Genomic DNA, 14,119 nt, shown 5'->3' with positions numbered 1-14,119 from the left:
AACTCTATGATCTCCTAACAGAACTTAGGAATTTGACTCTGCAGTGTAGGCCCTCAGAAATATCTAATCGAATTGAAGAAACTAATGTGTGGAAGCTACTGTATGTGTAGATTGTAATTTTTTTTCCCCTATAGTAGAGCTGTTACTCAAGAATCAGGCTAATGCTCTGCAGGAGAGGGCCATATAGAAGGAGGAAGAGGAGTTCAAGTCACCACAACTGATGGTGAGGAGGAGAAAAACAACAACAACAACAATAAATCTAAGTAAAGGAATTCAAAATTTTATATAAATTTCATAATAAATAAATTTTATAATAAATAAATTTAGCTTCAAATGCTATACAGAGCCATCCCTTTAAAAAAATGTTTCAAATACTACCCTGAACTATAGCCTTGGATTTTTTTTTTAAGTTTAGCCAGGAGATAAAATCACTGTAATTCATAAATAAGAAGCAAAGAAATTCAAGTTAATATCTAGCTGACAAGGAGCTTAAAAAATATAATAATTTTAATAGGTTTATGCAACATTTGAAGATTTTAAAATCTATACCCTATTTCACATGTAAATACAATAAATCACATAATTTAAGTTCAGGAAAATATCTCAAAGCAAGGTAAATCTCTGAACAAATTTAATTGCTTTAATAATTTTTATTTAAAATACATTTCTCTCCGATTTTATCAGAGTATAAAAATTAAGTGATTGTATTAAGTCTGGGTCTACTTTTGTTCTCTATACCAATGACCTATTTTTTCATCCTTATGCAAGAACCTCCCTCTGTCTTGATTACTGTAGCTTTATAATCAGGTACCGGTGTTCTAACTTTGTTCTTTTTCAAGATTGCTTTAGAAAATCTAAGTTATTTGCGTATCTGTATACATTTTATAATCTGTTTATCAGTTCTACAAAAAAGGCCAACTGGAATTATAAAAGATTTCATTGAATCTGTACAACAATTTTGAGTAACTGTCATCTTAACAATTTAGTCTCCAATACATAAGCATGGTTTATTTTCTCATTTATTAAGGTCATTTAAAGTTTTGCTTAGCAAAAATTTATAGATTTCAGTGGATCAGTATTCCATATCCTCTGTTAAGTGTATCCTTTCTTATATTTTTGATGTTGTGGATGAAGACAATTAAATCATCCTCAGCAAAATGACTTTTGGCTGAGCTGTTAAATTTGCCAGGTTAACAACCAGTAAATGCTCAACTGCACTCACTGGGTGGGGATCAGTAGAGCTCTTACACTAAATGTACCTTTACAGCAGGCCCACACTTTACCTATTCTCCTCCATTTAACCATGTCAGAGAGCCTTTTTGCTCTTGGGTCATGCTGTTCTTCCAGAGAATGAACTTGCTTTGCCTATGCCTGAGTGAGAAATAAATATGTGCGAGCCTTGTAAATGCTGCTTTGATGTGGTGTGTTTTCACATCCCATACTTTAAAAAAGGGAAAGAGCTATTGCACCAAGCTGCAGTCCCAGCAGAGGACCGGTGGTACTGTAACAGACATTTTGTAAATAAAAATTTTTCTTATAAGTTCCTTTTTGATTTGTTTGCCAAGTATACATAAAAATTGGTTAGTTTTGTATGGAATCTTATAACTTTGCTAAACTAACATACTGTTCTAGTTTTTGTTTTGTAGATAGCTTTGCGTTTACTCTGTCAGTCATGTCATCTAGGAATCCAGACAGTTTAATACACTGCTTTCTGAAATTTCTTAAATCCCTGGTTCAGGTATCCAATTCAGTGTTAAACAGAAATGGCGAGAACAGACAGCTGGTGTTGTTTTCAACTTTACAGCTACATTTTTCAATATTCTACCATTAATTAAGTATATTGTTAACCATAGATTTTTCTTCTATTTTCTTCTGTCTCTTCAGCCCTCTTTTTCTTTAAACCACACTTGAATGCCTGCAATATTATCATATTGGTCATTATATTTTATTTATTTTATGTATTGCTAGAGTCTACTTGATATTTTGTTGTTTTATTTATAAGTTATTTCATAATTTTTTGTCAAATTTTTGTTAGGTGTTTTATAAAGATTACATTGGCCCCCGAAAACAATTTAGGAATGTGTCCTTTGTCTAGCTGGAAAAGATTGCTGTCATTTCTTAGATTTATTGAAATTGTAATTTACCAATGAAATCATTGTTGTGAATTTCTTTATGGGAAGCTTTTGGGAATTAATTCAGTGTATTTTACAAACATAAAGTTGTTTGGATTTTTATTCATCATGTGTTGGTTTTGGTCATAGTTTTCAAGAAACGTATCCATTTCATGAAAACTGTTAATTTATTGGCATAATTTAATTTGTAACATTCTTGTAACATTTTCTTTCTATGTGTGTAGAATCTGCAGAGATCTCTTTTTTCATACCTGCTGTTGGCATATGTGTTCTCTCTCTGTGTTCCTGATTACTCTAAGATTTATCAATGTTGCTAAATTTTTCAAAGAGGCAGATTTCGGATTGCTTAATTTTTTCCACTGTCTTTTGTATCACTGATTTTTCAGTCTTAACCTTTATGGTTTCCTTCACTTTATTTGCTTAGGATTTATTTTGTTTTTCTTTTCCTAGCTTTCTAATTCGGACAGTTACACCGTTGAATTTAGATTTGTCTTCCTTTCTAATATAAGCTTTTTTAAACCTGAACTTTCCCTGTAAGAATCTTTTTATCTGTGTTCCACAATTCAGATGCCTTATTTTCCTTATAATTTAGTTTGAAATAGTTTTTAAAGATCTCCTATGATTTTCTCTATGACCTGCCATTTATTTGGAAGTCTGTTATGAATTACAGTGCTTATTGTTCTTAGGATTTGTTTTTGCTTTTGGTAATTTCCAGTTTTTCTGTCATGGATTTAGACATATTTTTTTGCTTTTCCAGTTCATGAAATTACATGTCTTCATTTTGTCTTTCATCAATCTGGAAAATTCTCAAAAAGAATTTTCATGATTTTTTTTTTCCATTCTCTCTTCTGGAATTCTTATTAATTATTTGTTAAATTTGCTATTTAAACTTGTATTAATTTCCTGGTACTGCCATATCAAGTTACCACAAACCTGGTGGCTTAAAAAGCAGGAATTTACTCTTTCACATGTTTGGAGGCCAGAAATCTGATCAAGGTGTGGTCAGGACTGCACTCCTAGAAGACATCCTATAAAATTTAAACCCATTAGGAGTGCCTGGGTGGCTCAATCATTAAGCGTCTGCCTTTGGCTCAGGTCATGATCCCGGGGTCCAGGGATCGATCCCCGCATCAGGCTCCCTGGTTGGTGGGAAGCCAGCTTCTCCCTCTCCCACTCCCCCTGCTTGTGTTCCTGCTCTCGCTATCTTTCTCTGTGTCAAATAAATAAGTAAATAAATGAAATCAATCTAAAAAAAAATTTAAACACATCGGAGTCCAAGGAGAATTAAAATGTTTGCTATGGCATATCTAGTCCAGCTAGTTTGTCACGGTGTGTTTTCTACAGATTAGTGTCTCTTGTCCAAAATGTTTGGACATCCCTATGTAGATATTTCATCTCCTAATCCTTGGCATAATGTTTCAGTATCTCATGAATTTTCCCTGTTTCTAATGGCAAATGACCAATACCAGTATTTCTAAAGTATGTTAGATTTAAATCCCACTGTGAAATCTAATTTGTCAGAGGAGTGAACCACATTTACTACAGCAAAAACTTAGAATAATTTCAATTTCATATATTCAAAGATACCTGAAATTTCTTAACAACAGATGTCTATGGGCTAAAAATAAATTCCCAGATTGCAAGTTTATGGTATTTTTATTCCACTTAATCAATTTAATCACCTTTCCGAGAAATATCAAAATTTAATTCTTATTGTAGCACCCACGTCTCAAATATCAGATTCTCTCCCATATCACAGTTGTACCTTTCTGGTTTCCTATGATTTTAGAGCATAGGTCTGACCCATGACAAGGCTTTAAGCCAGAAGTATAATAATAATAATAATAATAATAATAATAATAATAATAATAATAATAATGTAGTCAGAAGGGGAGAAGATTATTTCCCCACACTCAGGTAACAATTCAATCCAAGGTGCACCGGGGAATTTATTTTACTTTAAACTCAAAAAAAACAACCCTCAAAATGTACCTCAGATTGGGATTTCCCTAGGATAGTATTACAGTAAAAAAAAAAAAAAAATCTGATGCTAAATATTTTTTTAAATACAAAAACTAGTGGGATTTTTGGAAAGAAAGCATTGAGTGAACAAGTCTGTAAAATTGGTCTTGAAATATTTCCTCATTGTGCCCTTTCAGACTCTGCTGCTGCTGAATATCTCATCAGTCCCCTAATTTTCTGTCTTTCCTACTGCTACCCCTCCCTTACTCTCTCCTCTTTTCTTGTACTTCCTCATATGTCTCCTTCCTCTGCTCACAATTGCTAAGGCATTATTGTTTCCAAACACAAACCCTCCTAACTATTGCACCTTCTCACTGTAGGTAGCCCCTTGGAAATCATTGTCTTTCTCTTTTCTAATTTTTTTTTTTTCTTTTTGAGATGGGTCCTATTGGAATTTTAGTGATTTAGTCATCCATTCTGTTTTATAAGTAAACACTAAAGACCTTTTCTTTGACTTCTTTTTTTTTTTTTGAGTTGCCAGCAATATTATCTCATGCATGCTGCACGGATTCCTTTGCTCCATAAACCAATTCATAATAGTCTCTTTATTATTTAAAAAAATGATGTGCATCAAAGAAGTCTCCAGGGAATACTAGCAGATGATTTATAAAAATGTTAGGATGATATGAGTTACAGAAGATCTACAACACATGCTTCATTGTGATTTTAATGGTTGAATGGGAATATTGCACTGTTTATTTGGGATATCTCATTCCTCCTGTGGGTCTCATCAATGATTATTTATGGGAATTTTTGAAAATTAAGTATTTTTTTTAGAGAAGCTTAAAGTTCACAACAAAATCAAGGGGAGCGGTAACAGAGATTTCCCATATACCTCCTGTCCCCACATATACATAGTCTCCCTAAGTTATCAACATTCCCCACCACAGTGGTACATTTTTATAATCAATCAACCTGCACTAACATATCATAATCATCCAAAATTCACTATTTAAAGTTCATTCTAGATGCTGTATATTCTCCTGGCTCAGACAAATGTAATCATTATTATGGTGTCATGCACAGTATTTTCACTGTTCTAAAAATTCTTTGTGCTCTATTTATTTGTATTCCCCCAACCACTAGCAACCACTAACCTTGTTACTATCCCCTGCCTTTTCCAGAATGTCATATAGTTAGAATCACACAGTAGAAGCCTTTTCAGATTGGCTTCTTTCACTTAATAATATGCATGTAAGTTTTGTGTATGCTTTTTCACAGCTTGATAGCTCATTTCTTTTTAGAGTTGAATAATATTTCATTGTATGGATGTAATGTAGTTTATTTGGTTTATTTATCTATTCATTAGTGAAGGACATCTTGATGGAATTTCTATTATTCATATACATTTTTAAAAACAGTCACCACTTAAAATGTTTCTAGCTTACAGACAATTGAAAGTCTTCCAAAATGTTTAAATATACCATTTTCTAGAGCAATTGAAACAACTTAAAAATAGTATGAAACCTAATGATACTATGGTTTTGTTTACAGGATTATCATTCTTTCAAAAGGAGAATGACAAAAGTAATTTTTAAATGGTTTTCATTTGGGAATAGTCAAATTCTGAATGTGTAGACAAAAAAATTATATAATGTAATAATATATAGTTATATTTTATTATTGGCAGGTAATTATTTTTACATATGTTGGCTTTCTAAAGAATTCTAAACATACTACACACTATTTTCTCAAATAAGTGTTACATTAGAATCTTTTACAAGCTTACTTCACAAAAGGTGCTAAAAAGATATAAATCATTATGCTTCCTTACATTGTGGATCTGCTGAGGTTATAACATTTAATCTTTTAAAAATAGCACTTGATGTTTTCACAAATGAGTATTTAGTATATTTTTATTTTTCTCTAATAAGGGTAAAAATTATAAATATTTTATAGATTGGTCACATGATATTATTACTAATATCAAAATTTTCTGCAAAGACACTATTTAGAGAAGTATATACAATGAAAAGGTTAGATTTCATTGCTAAAACTTTGTTACAGCTGCATAAAAAATACTGTGCCAAGTTGATAGTTAACATTTTATTGTAGTTGTTTTGCACCTTGTTGATCTAGAAACTGATATTTCAGCATTCCAGAGTAGGTTAGTTTACAGTTTATAACATAATCTAATATTTATCACATTATACATCTACATCATTTCTATCTCTTCAAAAATAGTTTTTAGTACTAAATAGTAAAGCTTTTCAAGTGTAGAAAGTATCATGAGATTTGCTGGATGAATTAACTGCCTGGCAAATGGCATAAGAAATGTCACATTTTATGAATCAGAGTTAACAAGATCTAAAACATGGTATGCCACAATTTTCACAGTGCATGATAGGAATGTTCTATTTGGGTATATTGTAGGCTTTTATGATTAAATTTCAAAGCATCAACAAAAAATCTTTTTCTAGCAAGTTTTAGAAGTGATTTCATCAAGATTAGTCCAAAGATTATTTAATATCTATGAGGTTTCTATATGACATGCATGAAAAAATATCAAGGAATGTATTTTGTCTGAAGTATACCCATTTCTTAATTTTTATAACTTTTTAAATTTCTCATGTTCCAGTGAGATATTTATTATATAATGTTATTTATTCTAAAAGACAGTGACAATCATCTGAGGTGTTCTGAAGATATTTCTGTATTTTGCAAAGTTTAGGCATCCTCAAAATTCCATAAATGGGAGGCACATAAAACCTATTAGAATTCTGTTTATATTAATTAGCTTTTCAAAGAGATTTTTCTGTTATTTTTGATTGTCTTAGTTTTGAAAAATCATGTCTGAATGAGAAATGTATTATGCAGTCTAATTACAATAACATTTTTCCTTTAATTTCCTTAATATATTCAACTAAAGGCAATTAATAAAAGGAATAAAATTCATGTTTATGAAAACAGTTTTCCTTACATGATAAAAATTAGTTTTTAGTAGAACCTAAGTGAGAGTATCCCTTATTTGAGAAAGATGACATATATAGCAAATAGCAAACCTATATACCACAATTTTTTTTTTTACAAAACCAAAAATGTTTTTAAAAGAAAAAGAAGAAAATAAAAGCAAGGTTGGAACAGAGGGAGGAACTACAAAGAGGACCAAGAAGAAACTTTTGGAGATGATGGATATGCTCATGGTAAGTTAATATCTTGATTGTGGTGATAGTTTCACAGCTATATACATAAAATGTAGAGTTTATTGTATGTCAATTATACCTCAATAAAGCTGTTAAAAATGGGAGAAAAAAGTAACAAAGCAGTTGGCTAACAATATAAACTCATCCCAAAGAAGCTTAAGGAAAGTATAATTTACTTACTTAATACCTGCCTTAGCTAATTAATTTGTCTTTTTTCTCTCCCTGGACTGCTATAGTTATTTTACAATGTATTCTCCATGATCTAGATCCTTGCTGAAGATAGGACAAAATAATCAAATCTGTGTATGCTTAGTAGCTAATAAGTTGTTACAATGATAGAAGTGTATTAAAGAAATAATTATGATTATTATGGCATTTCATACACATGCTAAAAACTACCTTCATTTTTATGTTTAAAAACCATGACCTGTTTCATTATAACATCTTTGAGTCTCCTTAGAAATGGAAATTCATTGGTCCATTGTTGAAGCTAAACAAAGTATATTCTTAATAGGCTAATAAGTGAACATAAGTCTTTATTCCAAATGGAAATCATTAAAGATCATTTCATAGTGTTCAGATGCTACCAGATAATGGCTATAAATGTTCACAAATTAAACAAACTAGACTGGAGGCTGCCTAGTCACAATTGCCTACATGCATAATTCAGGGAACATTGTGAAGACTGCTCTGAACAATGAAAAGAGTATTCTTATCTGTAGTCTTTTTTTTTTTTTTTTAAGATTTTATTTATTTATTTGAGAGAGAGAGAATGAGAGAGAGAGAACACCTAAGAGGGGATAGGGTCAGAGGATGAAGCAGACTCCCTGCCGAGCAGGAAGCCCGATGTGGGACTCGATCCAGGGATTCCAGGATCATGACCTGGGCCGAAGGCAGTCGCTTAACCAACTGAGCCACCCAGGCGCCCTTACCTGTAGTCTTAATACCTCTGCTATTGTTTCTAATTTAGCTTCACCTACCTCATTATCTTCCTGGTAGAGGGTAGAAAGCATTAATATTAATACAATTACTAAATTTCCTGGATCTTATGGGACAGCTTATAGAAAACACCCTTCAATACAAAATCTTATTGCCTTGGGTATGAGAGTTCCTGACGCATGTCTCATGAGCCATGGTCTTCATCTCTTGCTTTAGTTGAATTCTTCTCTACTGTGTGCTTGTGTTATTGTTAATGGGTATGCCACCAGGACTCATGAATACTGTGATGTCACATAAATGGTACCAGTGCTTCAAAAACCGGACTTGTATACTTTAAATAAGTGAGATGAAAGCCCATTTCCCCATCACTAAACACCCTGGACCATGCTAAAATTAAACTTCTAATTTATGATGTAGAATGAAGTAGCATATTAGGAAATACCCTAATATTTAGCAATCATCTTTTAAATATTGCTATTTTTCTGTATGTTGGGCTGAGAATGTCATCTTTCTTCTGGCTTCAGCTATCCCCAGTTTTCAGTTTCCTTTTCTAAACATTGAAAAGATTTCCCCTGAGGCATATTTTGAATTTAGTAGTTTGCTTGAATTAAGAGTTTATTCTGACATATTTTACTGACATCACAGAACAGAACAGGGTCATAAAAAAACCACATTGTTTTAAGTGAAAAGTATAAGTCAAATGAAGAAAATTTTGAAGAGAAAAAAGTAATCCATTAGTCAGGAAAAGTAAGGACTAAGAATTGACCTTGGGTTGAACAACATTTAGGTTATTGTCAACAAAGTGTGTGTGTGTGTGTGTGTATGTGCGCGTGCGTGCGCACACACGCACTAACATGAAATAAATAACTTCAGCTGAAGTTTAAAGGAAAGGACACAGTTGAATGTGAAACAAGTTGAGAGAGAGAGAAAGAGGGAGATTGAGAGATTGAATTACCAGAATGATATGAATAAGCAAAAGAGGATGGGTCCTATGTACAAGAAGACAGGATAGCCCTAAGAAAAGAGATGGTTTATCTTTAGATATAGGAAGAAAGGAAAAAATATATGGTTAATGACACTGACAGAACACTGGGTTTTCTTTCTCAATAAAAAAAGAATGCTAGTCAGTAAAAAGAAAAGCATGATTACTCAAAGCAATGAAGAAGGTGGGAGGTATTTAACAAACTTGGGGAGAGAGGAGAAGTATAAGACTTAAAAAGAATAAGATACTAAAGGGACGCAAGCGGCTGCCTTCGGCCCAGGTCATGATTCCAGGGTCCTGGGATCGAGTCCCACATTGGGATCCTTGCTCAACAGGGAGCCTGCTTCTCCCTCTCTCTCCCTCTGCTTGTGCTCTCTCTGTCAAATAAATAAAATCTTTAAAAAATAATAATAATAAAAAAATAAAAAAATAAAAGAAGAAGATACTAAATAGATTATGAAACACTAATATGCTTACTGGGAAACATTTAGGGCCCTCTTGAGATTAGTGGCCATGGATCTAAGGTAAGACCAGTTAATCTTTTTACATCTTTTATCTCTGTACAAGTGTAAAATTAAAATAGAGACATATTTTTAAAAAACAGTGGGATTTTCCCAAGAGACTAGGAAGAAATAGAATTGAAGAAATGATTTGCAACTATATATAGAAGAGTGGTTATAACATTAAAACAAATAACTTAAGCTAGATAAAGATGAAAATGTAGAAATGAAGACAGTTAAAATTAGTGAAAAGTTGTAAGATAAGTGAATTTTAGGTTCTTGTAGGGAAAAAAATCTAAGGATGATGGTAATTGCATTATTCTGTAGATCAGGATAGAAAGATATTGATAGTGAAATAATGGAGAAGTTAAAGTGATTTGCAATTCTATATTACCACTATGGGAGTGAATGACTAATGTTAGATAGAGGACAAAATTATTGAAAGATATGAGGTCAAGGAATGGAGACTCAAGAGTATTGGAAGGAAGGACAGATAAGTGGATATTGAAATCACCCAGATATGTAAATAAAAGTAGTGTTACAGAGTAAACAGAGATCTAGGGTTAAAATATTGACTGAGTGGAGGCAATTAACCTAGGGAATCTACAGATGACTATAATAATCAGGAATATTGGGCTCTATAGTCTGATGACATGTGAATCAATGTTGAGAATTTCAATGGGAAAGTAGAAAAAAATGATTTGAAAGCAGCAAGGAGGACACTAACTTCATTTCTTGGCCCAATCATATGAAAAGTGTGCAGAGAAAGTAGCTAAGAGTTTTGAGAACAGGAGAGGACATGTTCCCAAGGGAGAGGTAGTTATCAGTTAGATCAAGGGGTCAAAGGAGACATTTAGAACAGAGGTTCAGAAGTTAGGTGAAAATTCATGTCTGGTATTCTCACTATAAGCATCTACGCCATAGACATCTTTGCTACAAGCATTTTTGCTGCAAGAAATTTTGCTGCATAACTAATAAACCTTAAGGCAATTCTGCCATAAAAGATAAAAATCATGAAAAATAAAAGGGGCATTCATTTAAAAGGACATAATAAAACATGATAAATAAATAACAAAATTAAAAATATTTTCTTGGGAAATATAAAATATTTGAATATATTAAAAATGTATACTGCAGATTCACAGCCATACTGAACCAATTTTATTGGTGTACTTATCTTTGAAGTCTTTCCTTCACAGAACTGTACTTTTCTTTTTCCTTGTTGATATGACTCCTCCTTTGGCATGAGACTTTCTTTTATTGCTGAAATATTTTCCTTTGTTAAAAGAGGTATCAGAGAAAAGATAAAAAAACATATAATCATTTCAGTAGGTACAGAAAAGGATTTGACAAAGTACAACATTCACTCATGATAAAAACCCTCAACAAAGTAGGTTTAGAGGGAACATACCTCAACACAATAAAGGCCAAATACAAAAAACTCACAGCTAACATCATACTCAATGGGGAAAAACTGACAGCCTTTCACCTATCAAGGACAAGACAAGGACCCTCTCGCCACTTTTATTCAACATAGTATGGGAAATACTAGCCACAGCAATCAGATAAGAAAAAGGAATAAAAGGCATCCAAATTGGTAAAAAAGAAGTAACACTTTCACAATTTTCAGATGACATAATATTCTAAGGAAAACCCTAAAGATTTTACAAAAAAAACTACTAGAACTGATAAATGAATTCTGTAAGGATACAAAATCAATGTACAGAAATCTGTTGCATTTCCATACACTAATAGTGAGGCAATAGAAAGAGAAATTATGAAAGTAATCCCATTTACAATTGCACTAAAAAGAATAAAATACCTAGGAATAAAGTTAATCAAGGAGGTGAAAGACCTGTACTCTGAAAACTATAAAACACTGATGAAAGAAATTCAAGATGATCCAAAGAAATGGAAAGATAGTTTATGCTCATGGATTGGAAGAACAAATGCAGTTAAGATGTCCATACTACTGAAAGCAATCTACAGATTTAATGCAATCTCTATCAAAATACCAACACCATTTTTAACAGAACTAAAATTTGTATGGAACAACAAAAGACACTAAATAGCCAAAACAATCTGGAAAAAGAAAAACAAAGCTGGAGGCATCACAATTCAGATTTTAAGCTCTATTACAAAGCTATAGTAATCGAAGCAGTATGGTACTGGGATAAAAATAGACACTTAGGTCAACAGAACAGGATAGAAACCTAGAAATAAACCCACAATTATACTGTCAATTAATCTTCAACAAAAGAGATAAGAATATCCAATGGAAAAAAGTCTCTTCAACAAATGGACAGTTGATGGGCAGTTACATGCAAAAGGATATAACTGGACCACTTTCTTACACAATACCTAAAATAAATTACACTACTGTTTGTTCTTGGCATATTGTCACATATCCATTGATAGATGCTCCCAAGTTCTATGAGAACTGTGGGTTCAAACTCTGTATCACTGTATAGAACATTATGAAGGCTAAGACATAATATAAAAATAGGGGAACTGCATCAATGGAGGAATGAAACCAAGCTATCAACCAGCTGATGAAATCAAAGTGTCAAAATGTCTCATGGCCAATTAGTCGTGTGGAAAAAAATGCTTGCAGCAAAAGTGCTTACAGAAAAGATATCTATGCAAAGACACTTTTGGACAATATACCCAGGACCTATTTTGCAGACAATTGGTTATCTGCTCCAAAAAGCATAATGCAAAGATTTCAAGATTTAGGAGGAGAGAGGTGGGGTCATAAAGAAGGAAGGAAGAACTTAATGGGGATTTGAGTGTATTAGGTGATAGGTGACCCAAACATCTTAGACTTCTTGTAGTGATTGACATAATGTGGAGTGAAAGGCAACATGTGATGAGATCTGGTGGTCTTACAGGTAAAAATTTTGATAAATTTTAAACTTAGTGGTATTGGGAGATATGAGTGTCTTGCCATGAGAACCCTTAGGCCTAGAGCCTCTTATTGACTCCTTACTGGTAGATGTGTGAAGACCAGAGGAGTGGTAATTGAAGTTAATCTGGGAGTATACAGCTCCTAATGACATCCCCTTAATGGAGGAGGAGGAGAAACTGGTTACTGTGGTAGTGTTCCTCAACTGAATTAAGAAAATGGGAAAGAAAATATAGCTCATGCATTTATCCTTTGACTTGGTAACTTTCCAGTGATAATCATCATGCTAAACATTACCTAAATTCAAGAAAAAAGGAGGGGAAGGAGAACAAGTATAAAAAAATTCTATGGGAATTTACTCTAAGTGGGAGCCAAAAAGTAGAATAAAAGCTGGAGATACATGTGATTCATTCATGTGACTATAACCTCTGTATGCTTATGAGATATATAATCCAAAATATATTCTTTTTCACAAGATTGACACCACTGTCTCATTTGCTAGCCTATGGAAATTGAGTGCAAACTTTGAAACTCCTCTGTAAAGTAGTTACAAAGGGCATTTGATAATGTGTTAAATAACTGGGTTTCTCTGTACAGAACAGAAGAGATATAAAGACTATTAAGATCATTTGAGTATGTGTGTCTAAAATTCACATTCCTTCAGTTGGTAAGTTTAGGAAAGAAAGAATGAAGGTAAACTATTAACATAGCCATTCTTAGGTTTTCTGCTGGTTTTGTATATACTTACAAAGGTCAATAAAATCTTCTTGTTTATGAATTTAACAAATAATTTGTATGTTCTTGAGCCTTTGGTGGACAGCATATGCAATTGTTATATAGATTTTTGCCTCCATGACATGGGATTATATGCTGTTTGTGACAGCTGCTTCTGTCACTATGAATTTTTGATGAATTTTCTACCTTACTAGCAATACTCATTTTGTATGTATATTAGAATGTAGACTGATGCAAAAAAAATCCAAATTTTAAATGTGCATAATTTTATTTAACTAAAAACATTTATGTTTTTATATTCTCATATTTCACATTGAGATAGTCATCTCTTCTGCCCTCTGCTGATGGGATTTGCTCACATGAATTTTAAAACCTGCTGTCTCCTTCGTGTACCAGTTAAGAAAAGGATTCTTATTTTACACTAAAACTAAGACATGCAACTCCATTTCATTTCCCATAATTATATAGATTTTTATATAAAATTGAGGAGTCTAGAGAATCACAATTATGGAGAAAACCATAATTGGCTTAAATATATTTTCTACTCTTCTCTCATATTCAGCAAGCATCAAAAACTTCATAAATGAGGTTGCAGTGATGATTTCAAATCATTTCCATAATTGGTTATCAGACATATATGTTTCAATGACAGGATGCAATACTAAAAAGAAAAGAAAGAATTAAGGCAACATTTGTGCTTGTCATGTAGGCTGTATAGATTGTAATTTGTAACTATTGGATTTCACATTCCTAACCTTGAA

This window comes from Mirounga leonina, unplaced genomic scaffold (assembly GCF_011800145.1).
Source record: "Mirounga leonina isolate KUSES-001 unplaced genomic scaffold, KU_Mleo_1.0 Mir_127, whole genome shotgun sequence".
Taxonomy (NCBI): domain Eukaryota; kingdom Metazoa; phylum Chordata; class Mammalia; order Carnivora; family Phocidae; genus Mirounga; species Mirounga leonina.
This window is presented reverse-complemented; position numbering follows the sequence as displayed.